We start from the raw sequence: 15,593 nt of genomic DNA, 5'->3' as shown, positions 1-15,593 counted from the left end.
TAAACCATAACCTTGATGTATAAACACGGTTTAGTCAGTGAAGAAAGTGGTACAGTTGTTAGCTTCCAAACATATTCACATGAAAACAATATCCAGTTTGTCAACATCCACTTTGACAAACTTGCAGAAACAAAAGGAACCTCCTTCACAACAGCATGTTTACTTCTTTTTAAAGACATGTATCTACACAGAGGACACTTCTCTCTCTCTCTTGCCAATGCTTTCACAATTTACAAGGTCTAACCCTCGACCATGCACTCGTTGACATTGGCAACACAATCTCCGAAGAAGAAGTCACTTACGAAGCACTTTCACGTCTTCATACATGCAATGGTCTATTCTTAATCAACTTTGATGTAAGCAAAGTCAATGCTGACATACCTTGCAATGTAGAATACAATAGTCTGTGTGGCCTGTAAACTCCACATATGTATACCCTGTACCCCAAAAAATGAAAAACCTTTAAAAAGACAACTAATAAAACCAGAAGTTATACCAGATCTCCCTGCATTCACTCCCACAAAACAAAGAACAACTACAGGTCCATCTAAGGATACAGAGACAAATCTCTCTGGTACAAAAAACTACAACGGGTCCATCAAAGGATACAGAGACATAACTTCTGGTCCATTTAAATTGAATAACACAACTGGAGGAAATTAATATGCAAATGTAGCAATCAGCCTTCTCTTTCAATTGCCAGCAATTGTTGAGAATATTTGCTTAAATGGATCAGACCAGTTGTGTTTACACATGCTCATGTTTCACAGAAATGCCACAAATAATCCTGACAGTACTGACAATGTCTCGGGAATAAGGCAAAGAATTGGGCCACTGCCTAGGATTGATTAAATTCACCATAAACATACAGGAGATCCGTGGGAATTCATAATGAACTTACTACAAGTACTAGAAACTAAGAATATCCCTATAAATGAAATCTTCTAGAATATATACACCTGAAAACAGACATGCACTGTCTGCAACCATGTTTCACAAGAGCACATCCTTAATTTAATTTAATTGAATTTCATATTGTCATTTGTATATTGCCTTTCATCATAGGTATGGTCCCAACGTGCTGTCATTTGAAAGCCATCAGAGGGACCGAAGCCCGAAGTATGGTAAAGTAAGGAGGTGCTAGTATGCATGTGTGCATGCATAATGGCCATTAAAGGCTATGAGGGCTTGGCCAAGTCCCTGCTACCCACCCATGTCTAATTGGCATGTGTGTGGGTGGAGATATGTACACTAGGGAAATAAGCTAGAGGGTGTGTGTAAGAGGATAGTCAGTTATGTGTGTAGCTACAGTTTTGTCATGAAAGGTAGCTACTTTCTTATGGCTGAAGTGTTGTGCATTGTGTCATTCCAGTTGCATGTGAAAGCAGATGCGTGTGAGAGAATGGCCATGCATTTGGTTAATTCCAAAAGCGCTGAGTGCGAGAGGATAAATGCATTGGTTATAGTCAAATGAAAAGCTAGAATTGGTAAATTTGTCAAAATACTAAAACATCTACGTTGATACATTATGGTGGATATATTCTCCATGCTTCTAGCTATCATTAAGTGGCTACATTCAAGACACCACTGTATCTGTAAAGGCAGCATTCTGCCAACACCTGCATTGCCTGTAGTGGAACACATTTTACAATCGGCTAGGACCCATTATATGGTTGCCCTCATGTACTCAGCTAAGTGCAGCCCCAGGTCAATTGCACAACCGTTCCAAGTGCTATACAATGACTATCAGAAGAGATCCTCTGGTGTAAAGGCTATAGTCTGTACAATATACCACGGGAGCTGAGGAACAAGAAAAGTATGACCCTGTTTGGGAAAGCTCTCAAGACTGACTTATTCAAATAAGTTTAATCCGCTGGTCTTTATATGGTCTTCGTCTTGATTTAACACTCACAGTTTAATGAATTATCCAGACCCAGATGTAGTTACTCTGTCCGGTTTAGCACCATATAAAGACTTAAAATCAAATCAAAATCAAGAGATGGTGGAACTTACTCCTGTATAAGGCCAGAAAGACTCAAAAGAGAGAAAACCCCGTAAGTCACTGGTCTAGTCTTTATTACTACCCACGGCCTAAGGATTGTGCAACAGAAAAAAGTGGAGTCCACAACCACATGATAGAACAACAGACTGCCAAGGAATGAAACTTAAAATGGAACATTTACATGTGGAGAAAATAGCTGTTTTTTATAAGATTGATAATGATTCTTGTTTCGAAATGTACATGGTGGGAATTAGTGACTTTTACATCCTCACATAAGGCACACTGACAATTAACCACTCACACGCAATAAACATGCAGGATCTTTCAATCCCTCTGTGTTTGGCCAACCAGAATATTTTAACCTAGGCAGTCAGGCACCAGAACTGCCCCCTTACCTTTTCGCTAGCATACTTACTTACCTGCACTTCTGCACCTGAGGAATGCAAACTTATCCCAGTCAATATTTTGTGGAAGAACAAGATCACAAACGGCCCCAACAATTATTATTTATTTAAACATAAGTCAACATAGGCCTTTATTTCCTGCACGCCCTAAACTGGTATTTCTTCAGTTTTAGGTACTCAATCGACCTCATTGCATTGTCTATAATCCAGCCTCACTGCCCCAACCTTCCTGAGCCTTCTGCTCAGGACAAATTGGGCTATGAGAGGGCACCAATATTTCATTAATGTTCCCAGCCAGGGCTGGAAGCTGAAAACGGTGGTACACATCTTTACAGACCTTTCTGCCCCTGCCTTGTCAGGATATACAAGGGGCTGATTTGGCATGTCACACTCTCTAAGAGGCAGATTTTTCATGGTTATTTACTCTGCAAAGAGGCTTCTGCCCTGCATGATTGTCTCTGTGACCACCATGTAATGAACGATTTGTGTATGTATCGATACTAATTGTGAATCCATTTCCTTTCCACATTTTCTGAAAAAACAAATCATGTCATATTATGCTCTTTTTGCAATTCAAAAAATCGATCCAGCATACAAATAGATTCACATGGCCCGTATGTTATACTAATGTTTTAGGTACAATGCAATCCGAAAACACCTGCCAGCTCACTAGTTTTACACATTGACAATTATCACTTGGCAAGAAAATCTTCTCCACAGTAGGCATAATATACCACACGGGTGCAACAAGCACTTCAGGCCACTATCCTGCATAAGAGAAAAAAACAAAATCCTAGTTACGTTTCCTTGAACCCAAATGTACTCATTAAATTAATACAACTGTGTACCACACACAAATGTTGTACCAAACATAGTACATACAATTTACAATTTATGAGGATCACCAACGTAAATATATGTTTACTACTGTAACTAATTATGTTTTTCAAAATATGTTCTTTATCTAACTATATTTTATTTTCTTAACAGAGAAACACACACAGATTGCAGCCTTCTTAACATATATAGCTATGTGCCCACGCCCAGTATCAGACTCATTATCATTTGTAAGCCCGCATTCACATCCACATCCAATGCATAATTACTGTGGGCGTATGACTATAGCAGTAATTACTACAGGCAAATTGCTGTGGCCATGGTCAGTGTCCAGATTCTTGGGGGAACGGTCATTAGGTGGAAAGGGTTAGAAACTCATATTACAATCATAGCTTCTATTCTATGGCCCGTTAGATAAGTACAACCTAAACGCTATTTAGAGTCAGGAGTCAAAATGATTACAAGTAAAACATATACAATTCTCCTGCAAAGGATTCCTCTTGCCCTTCCCCTGTGCTATGATGGATCCACTTATCCTGGCAAAAGAAGTACAAGGGGTAACACAAGTGTTGTGTAAAAATGACCACTGACTATTCCTGTGGATTGGTGAGCAATTTATTAGTAGAAGATGACGAACAGAACAAAACAAACCAACTGGACAATACATCCAGGCATGTCATAGCAGATTATTTCTTCAGTAGCATGACAGTTTAGCAATTGGGCAGTTTCAGACACCTCAGAACAGATGCTGCACACCTGATCATAGAGACACTTACAAACCCTTGACAGACTGGACATACTCAGAATTCTGATGAAGCTATGTGTACAATCTGACCACTAGACAAACCCTAAGGTCCCAATAGACCTTCAATCCAAGACCAAAAAGGTTCAATAAACTTCCAGACTGGTGTGAAGGAGGCTTACAGTGTGATGAATGTGGGTGACAACGTCAGTAATATTGCTTATGTAAACGGGTAAGTACAGCACCGACTTTTCACGATTGCGCAAATGCCTAGATGGCTGCTTGTTCTCAGGTTTATAGAGTCAAGGGGGATGCAGTGGCATTTGCAATATCCTCCACTAATTGTGACATTTGGGTGAAATGGTCTAATTTTATCTTGATTCCAAGGGCTGGTATCAGGTATTCTACATCCTAAACCATGCAGTACTTCTTCTGAGATGGTATTGGACTGTAAAGGTGGGACTATGAGACAGTGCAGGCAGTATGTACCCCAAGTAACAACTCCCTCCGCAATTGATGGAAATACAGGGATACACTTTGTCCCCACAGATGAAATAGGTTCTGGAATATGTAGCGCACCTGGAATGGGAAAATGAAACATTCAGGTCAAAGGCAAATGTAACATTATTGATCACAACACTGGAATTGGTCAACAGGTAGTAATCACACTTGCTAGTTCCCATCAACAGATGACCTATGTTGCTGTTGTATACAAAGCCAATTTCTGGGGAGGAAAGGTGACGTTCTGCTGGCTTAGTGCATACTTGGTCTGGGGTGGGAAAAGTCAAAGGACCAGTAAAGCCCAAGTGGGAATGAGCATCCGTTCAGGGTCCTGGGACTTAGGACTCGGTAACCAATGTGATATCCAATCAGACACCCTGCCCCACTGGGTGCGATAGGAAACCTGGAGGATAAGTCATGTGGCAAATGGGCACAGATCCGGCAATGAGTAAGATTGAAAATTCAGTCAAGCTGCCAGAAGAGTTACAGGTAAGTGTTTTCACTGTGAACCCACAGATGTGCAGAGCAACCATCATTTTCATGGCAGGTGGTGAGGAAAGCATCAGTCACAGTGAAACAATACTCTATCAACATTCAAACAATAACAACAATAACAGAAATATAACCAGACATTGCACACCAGATCCAATCCTGGAATGTTCAGGTTCAGGAATCAGGTTGTAACACCATCACACAAGTTTGTGGATTGCAGACAAAGTTCAATTTAGTTCATCAAGCCTGGTACGATCCAAGACACACATAAAATAAGATTGCCAGACCAAAACCTCCAGTTCAAAGTTTATAGATTCCGGAAAGTTGCAGAAAAGTTCTTAGCAACCTTCAAATGTTCCACTGGAAATCAGGTAATGAGCAAAGAATTCTTCAGACCACAATTCATGATCAAAAGGTCCAGCAAAATGTTCAAACTACAAGTATGCCATGTAGTAGAGCCATGTGCATATGAGGGTCATTGTAACAAAACTAATTACTGGCAGATGATACCAGCAGGAGACATAACTTGCATGTATCGGTGAATCAATGTTAGTGGCTTCTACTCTCTACAGAGCACCTCCACATCAGGGGGATTTATCAGTGTGGATGGAACAAATCCAGGGACAATTGACTTAGCTGAATGTCACTTGGATAAGAGCTATTGCCTCTCATGAGCTCTTCCATGGGATCACAAAGTATAACTTTTGGGAGGTACCATTTTGAGGTCGAGAAATGTCAGACACTGAAGATGGTACACCAACACCGAGGTCTGAATCAGGGCCCAAAACCTTAACTGCCTGATGAAGGATTTTTAGGAATCGCTCCCACAGGGACCTCTCTTTGTGAACGAGGTTCAAAAGCTGTGGATGCTGGTTCAGGACGTGACCATGTTGGCTGATTGAGGGCCATGCCCTCACCTTCTGATCCTAGCCGATCTGTTTGAACATCACTGGAAGAGTCTGACATCGGCAAAAGACTGGTGACATCACTGGTGGTGGAGTCAGTGGTTGCAGTGGAACTGGAGCCAAGACAAGGAATATTGGTTGCCGCAAAGTTGAAGTCATTAACTGGGGTGGTGACTTTGCTGCAATAACCGGCATGTATCCAAGCTAGGAACCGTGAACACGTCACTGCCGAGTGAGTGATCAAGAGGACCTGGAAAGGGCCTGCTACCTAGGCTGGAGTGCAGAATTCCACTGTGATCATTAACCAGGACCCAGTGTCCTGGCTGTAGAGGATAGCAGTGTTCCGCCCCTGGTTCAGGCAGGGCTTCGTAGACCTGAGCATGGAGAGATCAAACAGTTTTAATCAACATGCAACAATATTGGGTTACTGCTTCATCTTCTAATAGCAGATTCTGAATGGGCGGACTACAAGGGTTGTAGTTCCCATTCGCAATGGTTGACCAGTGATGATTCCCTGGGCTGACAGTATGTGTTCACGTGGTGGATTGTTGTGCATGGCAAAAAACAAAAAACAAAGGTAAGCCTTGGGACAAATTCAACCTCGGTTCTTTACAGACTTTAACAGCCTTTACTTAAGTTTCCCATTCCCACTTTCTACATGCTCAGTAGAGCGATGGTAATAACTCAATGGAACTGTTGTCTTATTCAGAAAGCTTTGCACACTTCTCTAATAAACTGACCAGCAAAATGGGTACTTCGGTCGCTGTATATACTGAGGGGTTATGCAAACAGAGGTATACACAAAGCTAACAACTTTTTGCCAAAGTGACATCATCTCCTTTTATACATGTATATGACTCCACCCATCTAGAAAACAAATCAACCCGAACCAAGCAATAAACATGATTCATACAGGTGGGGAGTTGTATAAAGTCTGGCTGTACGTACGTGCAAGAATGGACCTTCCAGTAATGGATGTGCAGACATCCTTTTGGGTAACATTCTCCCAACATTATATGTTATACAAATTTCACAATACAATAATTCTGAGCCATAGAGGCTAAAGCAGGATCATCCAATCTCAACGTAATAAAGTGATCATAGAATTTTTACTTGTGAACTTGGTGGTCCAGAAAGATGAGGAGTACATTAGCTGCCACCAAGTGGCCATCTGGAGAGTGGCAGAGGGAACCTGATTCTAACTTACAACCTTGTTCAGTCCAATTCGCATTTTCGGCTTCTGGGGCTTGATCTTGGAGGATAGTCAGACTGGAAAAGGAAGTGACAAGTGACCGAGGAAATGCAACACAAACAAGAAATTAATTAAGAGCCAGGGGCCCATTTAAGGCCGCTGACCAACCTAAACCATCTGCAAATGTATTTCCTTGAGCTGTGAATAACTGTAAGGGACCATGTCCCTTGCATTTGACTACATCTACAGATATGAAAGTAAAAATAAATTTAATACATCTGATATGTATTTCCCGGTTTATAGTCAAAAAGTCGAATCCAATAATGTCGGAAACAAAAATGTCGAATTTTTTTTTTGGTTGCTTTTTTTTCGAAATGGGGGTTCCCCCTCCCAACCCCCCTTTTTAAAATGTGTTTTTTTTTGTTTTACACCTTTTTTTTACCCCCGGAGCCCAAAAAAAATATATAAATAAAAAAATAAAAAATTCAACATTTTTGTTTTTGACTTTTTGGATTCGACATTTTTGTAATTCGACATTATTGTTTCGACATTATGACTGGACACCGTATTTCCCATTTAATATTATGGTTCCTGTGGAAGTGAAAGATCCACGATGATGCCATAAAACTGTGAAATAGTGTACCACCTCGTGGGCATACCTGGAATCAGTATGACATCTGAGATCATAGACAATCTATCTCAGACCATAGCACAAGCACGGATGAGATCCACAAGCACGGATGAGATCCACAAAGTCAGGGACCTGTGTTGATTTTGCCATAGGTAATCGATATGCTTCCAAAACAGAATGGGGGCGGGTACATACAGAATAACCAGAGCCAGTTCCCAAGTTTCTGGGACACAGATAAAAGACCAATTGACAAAAAGTTATATCAGAAGTTATATCAGAAATATCAACACATTACGACAAGAGTGTCTCCATTACAAACTGACCTGATCATCGTGCAGCTCCCCGTCTTCTAGGGTTGGTAATAAAGAAGCAGTATTCAGAACTGAACAGCGACTCAGAGTTACATTGGCAGCAGACATAAGCAACTTTTCATATTGGATGAATTCGACACATGCTGTGTCTTCCCTTTGAACAACAACGACAACACAGCACGGGGGAACCACAATCATGACAGGATGCCCTTGCATCAGGGAGTCAGTTTTTTCTAGTAACAGGGCAGCAGCAACAATATTTCACAGATAATCTGGGAGTCCCATGGCTACTGGATCTAAAGCTACACTGTGGTAGGACACAGGCCAGTGCTTTGAACCACGTGATTTAGTCAACACACCTGGGTGAAGTTGTTACCTTAGCGGGAGCCGTTGTGAGTGCTTGCTTAGTGGTGACAAGGGCATCTTCTTCTTCCTGAGGCCATGGAAGGATTCAGGGGTCGATACTGGCATGAAATTCTGAACTATGGATACATACAGTAAAATATAATCTCGAGGCACCCTCTCATCTGCTTCTTAGTCTGTGGCTTCCAGGCTTTCTGGATCACTGCAGTCTGATCCTGCGACAAATTTCTTTCCCAAGAAGATATATTGATTTATGGATAAATGCAAACAGGTTCTGGCTATGTATGATTATGGAGAAAAATGGACAAATCCACAGCAGTTAAGTAGTTGGTTGAAAATGGAATACATGTGATGAACTCAGGGTGGCAACAAGTAAGACAGACACAAGTGATCACAGTTCAAGGGAGTTTATTAAACAATGAATGCTGTATGCAGGTTGGAAAAATGCCTAATCTAGGCCTACATCTAGGATGGGAATAAGCATCAACCATCAAATAAAAATAAGGCAGTCCTGGTGGTATCATATCAAATAAATAAGGGTCTATACTAAGAAACCTATTGCCAAACCTTACAACTAATACAAAAATGGGTGTGGGATAGTTCTCAAGATAAGAAAGAAATGTTCTCAAATTATATATCAGGTTATGGTAGCCTGGGTCACCCGTCCCCACGTTTTGAGCAGAGCATGGGATAAAGTGGGAGCTTGGAGCAAAGTACAGTCTCTGGCTTCTCCAGCACGAGACAACAGTTCTAATGGTGACTTTCAGGACGGATGATGACCAAGTTCACCCCTGGGTCCCCCTTTTCTGGATGCAGACCCTTGTCAATTGTCAGCCACTGTTCATGTAGGGTGATGGCTTCACACAGGGGTCCCCCTCTTTTGGGCGCTGATCCTTCTTTTTTGTTTACCACAGTTTCACGTATCAGTTCATTTCTTACTGGATGTTTGGATGATGGCTTCAACCCTGGATCTCCCTCTGCCGGGCTCAGACCGCTCTTGACTGCCAATACTTCGGTGAGGGCATCACCTTTTTTACATCTCAGCCGGATCTCCCTCAGTCGGGCCCAGACCCTTTTCTTCTCTTTAGCGGGATTCACTTCCTTTGTTTTCTCAATGCCTTTTCAAACAGTTCATAGTGGACATCCCTCTGTCAGGCTTAAGTCTGTCAACACTCTGTTTCGTGGGACTTTAGACTTTGCCCACCTCATAAGAAACCCTTGGTTGGGTTCACTCCTGTCGACTTCACCTTGACAATTCAAGGTTGGTGGGATTAATTTCCCTTTCTTTCACACAGTTTGTTGATCAAATTCTTTTGATTGTACAGGGACGTTGCTTGACCCTCAGTATGACCACTTTGATCTATTCCGCCATCCCTCCTATGGCCTGCTGGTATCCATAGTTTCCCTCTGATGGGGATTGACTTCAGTCTCTTGAGTTATCACCCACATGGTGCCGGTTTCCCTCTACAGCTGGTCTCCCCTTAACACTTTACAATTCTTTCACAGTTCCTCGAACTTGGTTTAAAACGTGACACTTTGCAATTATCAATGAACGCAGCCCGGTTCTTCTAAGCTCTCCCCTCGACTCACCGGCTGTGATGAACCTCTTGGCTATCCTCTTTCGTTGGAGTCAAGGCCGGTACCATGGTCGTGGGTGCTTCCCTCGCTCCTGCTTATTGGAGTAGGCTTGCCCTGTGTACCATTGACATCTGCTACAAGACACTTGTGTTATTGTTTGTGGTCTTAGTCTTTCTTCCTTGAAGGTTCTGCGGTTCTGGGACAGAAAGGGCAAGGTCACTTATCTCCTCGCCACCCTCTCAATTCCTGCCATCTTTCTCCTTCATTTGAACTGCCACGCCTAATTAGCCTTTTCGTTGTGCTTTCTGCCGTGCTCATTTTGCTTTTACTGTGCTCTCTTACTTCACCTTTTATCCCTGTGGGGAAGGTAAAGGGCTGTCAGGTATGTGTGATTCAGGTTAATTACCCAACTTTTCCTGACGTCGGGGTTGGGACATATCAAGTAGACAGGGTTTACATTAGTGCATTGTTTTGGGTATGTAAAGGTGCTTGTGTTGGAAAAGGGGTGGGTGTTGTCAAAGTATACTACAGGGTTGGAAGAGAAAGAGGTGTCACAAGGGATTATGGCTTTTATATTTGGGTTTGTGGTGATCTTGGAAGGGTAGGTTTTGGAGATTTTTCAAGACTGATGAGAATGACCGGAGTTCTTATTGTGTTCTGAACATGGAGGATTGTGGGAATATATGTAAGTTTGCCAAAGCAGCCTGGGAGCTCGAAAAGTGACAATCATAGGGACGGAATTTGTAGGGATCTTGAAGAAGACGGGAATAACTGGGAATTGTGAAATAAACCAGGGGGAATATGGGAACAGTAGTGCCTAACCTAAGTAGAATGGTGTTCGGGACAGAATAACTAGAGGAATCTGGAAAATAAGGTCCGGGAGTATCCGGATAATAACCAAGGAAATTGTGAATCTGGGAGTTGTGGCTCGTAACAAGTTTACCAGATGTGAATGGGTTCTTGGCTTTACCTTTGGGTAAGGAAGATTCAATGGGTGGAAGAGATGATGAGCAGGGATATGTGATACAATCTTCAGAGACTTTATTCCTCTCACCATCCTCCCTGTGATGGTACTGCATCTCAACTGGGGTATTCCCTCGAGCATAGTTCCCCTACCCAGGTTATCCTCCCCCACTGGTCAACCCCCAGGAACTGGATCCATCAGTGATGGCCGTGTCCTAGCCACCTGAATAAGGGATGCTTGAGGTCTTACTGGGAGAATACCCTCAGGTTTCTCACATACATGGTAAAATGGTAGTCAAATTAGGAAAAGGCAGTAACACAGTGGCATTAACTGCATTAACTGCATGCAAATACTGACTAAAATGATAAACTTCTTTATCTTCGTAGTAGGCAAAATAAGAGTTTTCCAGTGGCCACGGGTTTGTACAATAATACCTTTTTGGAGAAGGGATTATATTACAGGATAAATATTTTCTTTAGCCTGTTGGGAAAATGGATACTGGTGTACACATGGCAGGGGCTTGGCATGATTTAGAGTCATTTTGACTGGTTCAAACTTAACCCTATTAACAGAGTCATTTACATGGGTTGACCATAAATTGGCTTGGGGCCTGGTCCAAGAGGTCCTGTTGCATGCAGGCGGTGTCAGTCCGGTCTCCTGGGTTTGAATGGGTAATTTCATGTAATAATACAAACAACTCAAACTCTATTTGAGCGGGAATATCAGGGTGTACACTATCATCAGAACCGTAAGTAGAACAACTTAGCTTGCACAAGAAATCTAATCCCAAAAAAGTCCCAGGACTACAGGGGCTCAGCAAAAATGCATGTTGGCCAGAAAATTGACATATTGTAACGATGAGTGGAGTGGGTACTGTGAGAAATGATAAGGTGTCTCAGCCGCTTGTCCCTGGGGATCTATCATTCAGTTGGCCAGGACACGGCCATCACTTTTGGATCCATTTCCTGGGGATGGACTAGTGTGGGAGGATCACTGGGATGGAAGGTCCTCAGGGAGTTAGAGTGAGAGTCAGTATCCATCCATTCCCTGTAACACCTTTAGCCCATTCTACCCAATGGTATATTTAGAAACTCAACCACCCCTTTCCTGCATGAACACTTTGACACGGACAGCCCGCTCTGGGAGAAAACATACTCACACCCGAACCGTGTGCCTGACATGTCCCAATACTATGGCCAGGTGAGGTCAGGCAATCATCGAAAAACACTCACACCTGACTTCCATTACACTTCCCCACACGGATATAAGGTGGAGCACGAGAGTAGACTCTGCGAGGCAAATCACATGAAGGCACAGCAGTTTTGAGTCTGCAGATGAACGATGGGAGAAAGACAGCCAGGCATGATAGGTTTGTCAGAGGCATACTACCCTGAATCCTTTTTGGCAGGAAGCTGTTACTTTCAAGATAAATTCAAGTCAGAAAACGTAAGACCAGGAAACCAGGCTGAAGAATCCAGCAATGTGTGCTGGAGATACCAAGGGTCTTCCTGCATAACTGGCCAAGAAGATGAGGAGCAGCAGGTGCTGTGGTATTGTTGTTGGCTCCAATAACAAAGAAGCAACAGAGAACAACAAAGCTGGTGAGTTGAGGAGACCGGTCTGTGTTGAAGTCAAGGTTGTAATCGGCAACATTGTAAACAGAGCACTGCAATGGACATTGTTAAACGCTTCTGGTGAAAGACACGAGTGAAGCTAAATTGCCGGTGAATATTTGAACATTAGAAGGAAAGATACAATACCGTTGATAGTCTGGTCCCGCACTGTGAATGTGCTCAGTGGAAGGTCTCTGTATGATATCCTGATAAAAGAAATTCAAGTAGAAAATTGATGCGAAGAGTACATTTTTTGAAGTGAATCGAAGTGGTCCTCCAGCGGTTTAAGCAAAACCAATCACCCATTCGAAAGTATTTGATTCTGGTATCAAAAAGGGATCAGAGCCCGGATGAGGTGGATGCATGGTCCGAGTCGGAATGAGGGAGACAAAATTGTGAAAATTGTAGAAAAGGAGTCTGAGCCCGGAAGAGGGGGACCCTTGGTCCGAGCCCGAAGGAGGGAGACCAGTCCTGAACTTATGAAAGTGAAAACCCGGACAAAGGAAAGACACTTTTGTGTTTTGTTTGTTACATCAGGCCCTCTGCAACAAAGAGACTGTAATTGCAAGAGAGACTTTGGTGCAAGACCCTGATGCCTATGTGTTGAACTGTTACCTCATGGCCAAGAAGACAGAGTGTGTGTGAAGCCGTGCTGAAAAAGTGTGGAAGGGAAGCTAACTGCTCAACCATCCTGAAATATTATTCCTTGAACACTGTTCTTTGTTGCATACATTACTGTCCCACATCCTTTTGTAATTAGAGGTAGGAATTGGCAATAGGTTTATTAGTATAGGGTCTTTTATTTTGATAGACTTTACTAGGACTGCATTATTATTATTTGATGGTAATAGCTTGATCCCACCTTTATATTTAGGTTTCTGTCTGTCTTTACTGTTTGATACCATGCCTTCCTTACAGCACAGGGTGAGGTATTGGAGTACCCCTGCATACCTACAGCAATTACTGCTTCATATGAATGCATCATTCTGGAAAACTCAGAAGCTTTTAGTGTGGAGAGTGATGCTCCAGTGTCAATCAAACATGAACTTGTTTGACCATCAATAACACAATCAACATACAGGAAGTAGAATCAATCAATATAAGTAGTGCAACCAGTCCAGCGACCCCTTGGAAATCCTAACCATCTGTCTGAAGTGGTGGTGGTGGTGGTGGCAGGGACCTTGCCATTATTTTTGTTACGATTGGCTGTCCACCTTGACCGTCATAGTGAGACCAATGTGGACACTTGGCTATTCAGTGTCCAAACTCTTTACAGTAATTGCATGGGTCACTGCATGTGTTCATGCAATATCTTTCAGCAGTTTGCCCTGGATCATCTGCTTGGTGTAAGCTTCTTCCACCTTACCGGTCCTTGTCCTTGTCCTTGCACACCTGGCATAGGGCAAAACCCTCCCCTTCCCTGGGGAGCTTGTAAACTCTGTTTCTACAGCACCATAAGTTTGAATGCAGTACTTTCTTTTTGCCTTTCATCTTTTTCATGAAAGTGTATTGCAGCTAATAAAACTTCAACCAAAACATTTTCATCCCATCCTATTAGAACTGCTTAAGTTCCTATGATACCTTAGGTTGCAAACCCTTTACAAAATGAGCCAACATGGCATGAGGCACTATAAGGGCTGCATCAACAATTCCAGAATATTGTTCAAGCATTGCTTCAAACACTTGAGACATTCCACCGGATGTTCTCCTATGGCTTGGTGCATGCATTCATTTTAGACCAATCAGTCATTCCAGGATAGACTTCAGTGATAATTTGTACTAGTCTATCAATACAAGTTTCAAATCCCTAGAAGTGGCAGGTTCTTCCATTGGCCAATTGGCACACACTTTGAGCAAGGTAAATGTATCTGTGGGCAGCACTGCTCGCAACAATTGATTCAAATCTACACAAGTGGAGTGATAGTAACCTATTATTACCTTGATGGGATCTTCTTGTATCTTTGGAAATCTCTGAACAATATTAAACAAATCAGTAGTGCTCAGCGAGGCAAGATCGGTAACTACCTCCTTCTGGGAGATGCCTAATCGGAAATGCGCCCGTACTCGTATCAGCTGTCAAATTCGGGAACCCTCAAACATGCTTGAAGAAGGCAAAAAAGTTTGTAAATCTGAGCTTGCATTTTGGGGGTGAATAGGCTGACCAGAGAATCTATTGGACTAGAATGATGATAGGCAGGCAGTTGGGTACAGTGTGGGATAGCCAGTTGTTGGCCAGGTGTGACATTCAAAATGGCAGGTTTGTATCTGGCCAAAATATCTTCAGGACTTTCCTTCAATGGGGGCTCCTCTTGGATTACAGGATACCATTGTCTGTACCCAGCTTCATGAGCTGGTACCTGCAGGTTCGAGATTTCAGTTTTCAGGGATTAAAATTGCTCCTGGAGCTTTTCTTGACTTCCTTTCAATACCGGAGTCTTGGATTCAGTCTGACTCTCAATAGCTTCAGTATACCAATCTAGATATCTGTCCCACTGGTGTACACATGTGCCTTTCTTTTCTAACACCTTGTTTAAATCCATTATTCTGTCTAAGTCAAATGTTCCTTCATGAGGGAAGTGTCTAGGTGACTTACTCTGTGTATATTCATGCCATTTATCCTAGTACCTACATGCCAAGCTTTGGGCAAGCCGAGAGTAAACATGAAGTGTGCTGGACTTCCTTTAGGAGGAAGTGGCACTTGTCTAGACTGCTGTGAAAAAATTCTCACGAGGGTAAGACAAGGCATGTCTTATTACAGATCTTGTCCATTCTTAACTCTGTCTGCATAGGGATGTTATTGTGTCCCGTGTCTGGCGGCATGGGTACGGTTCATAGCAAACCACTCTACGACATCTATGCATAGGCTCAAGTATCAACACCCAACCTCTCTTCCTTCCCCTTTACAGATATTTCAGAAACACCCACAGGTGTTGATCAGATTCAGATGACTTCTGGTTCACAGCCCATATCCACCATTATGCTACACACAATGCAGAACTGTATTTCAGCTTTTCAGAGACATGTGTAAGTAAGAAACAAATCCTGTTACAGCTCCGAT

The sequence above is a fragment of the Ambystoma mexicanum genome, chromosome 6q (genome assembly GCF_040938575.1).
Source record: "Ambystoma mexicanum isolate Mex_15411 chromosome 6q, UKY_AmexF1_1, whole genome shotgun sequence".
Lineage (NCBI taxonomy): Eukaryota > Metazoa > Chordata > Amphibia > Caudata > Ambystomatidae > Ambystoma > Ambystoma mexicanum.
The sequence above is the reverse complement of the archived record's forward strand: the minus strand, read 5'-3'. Positions refer to the sequence as shown.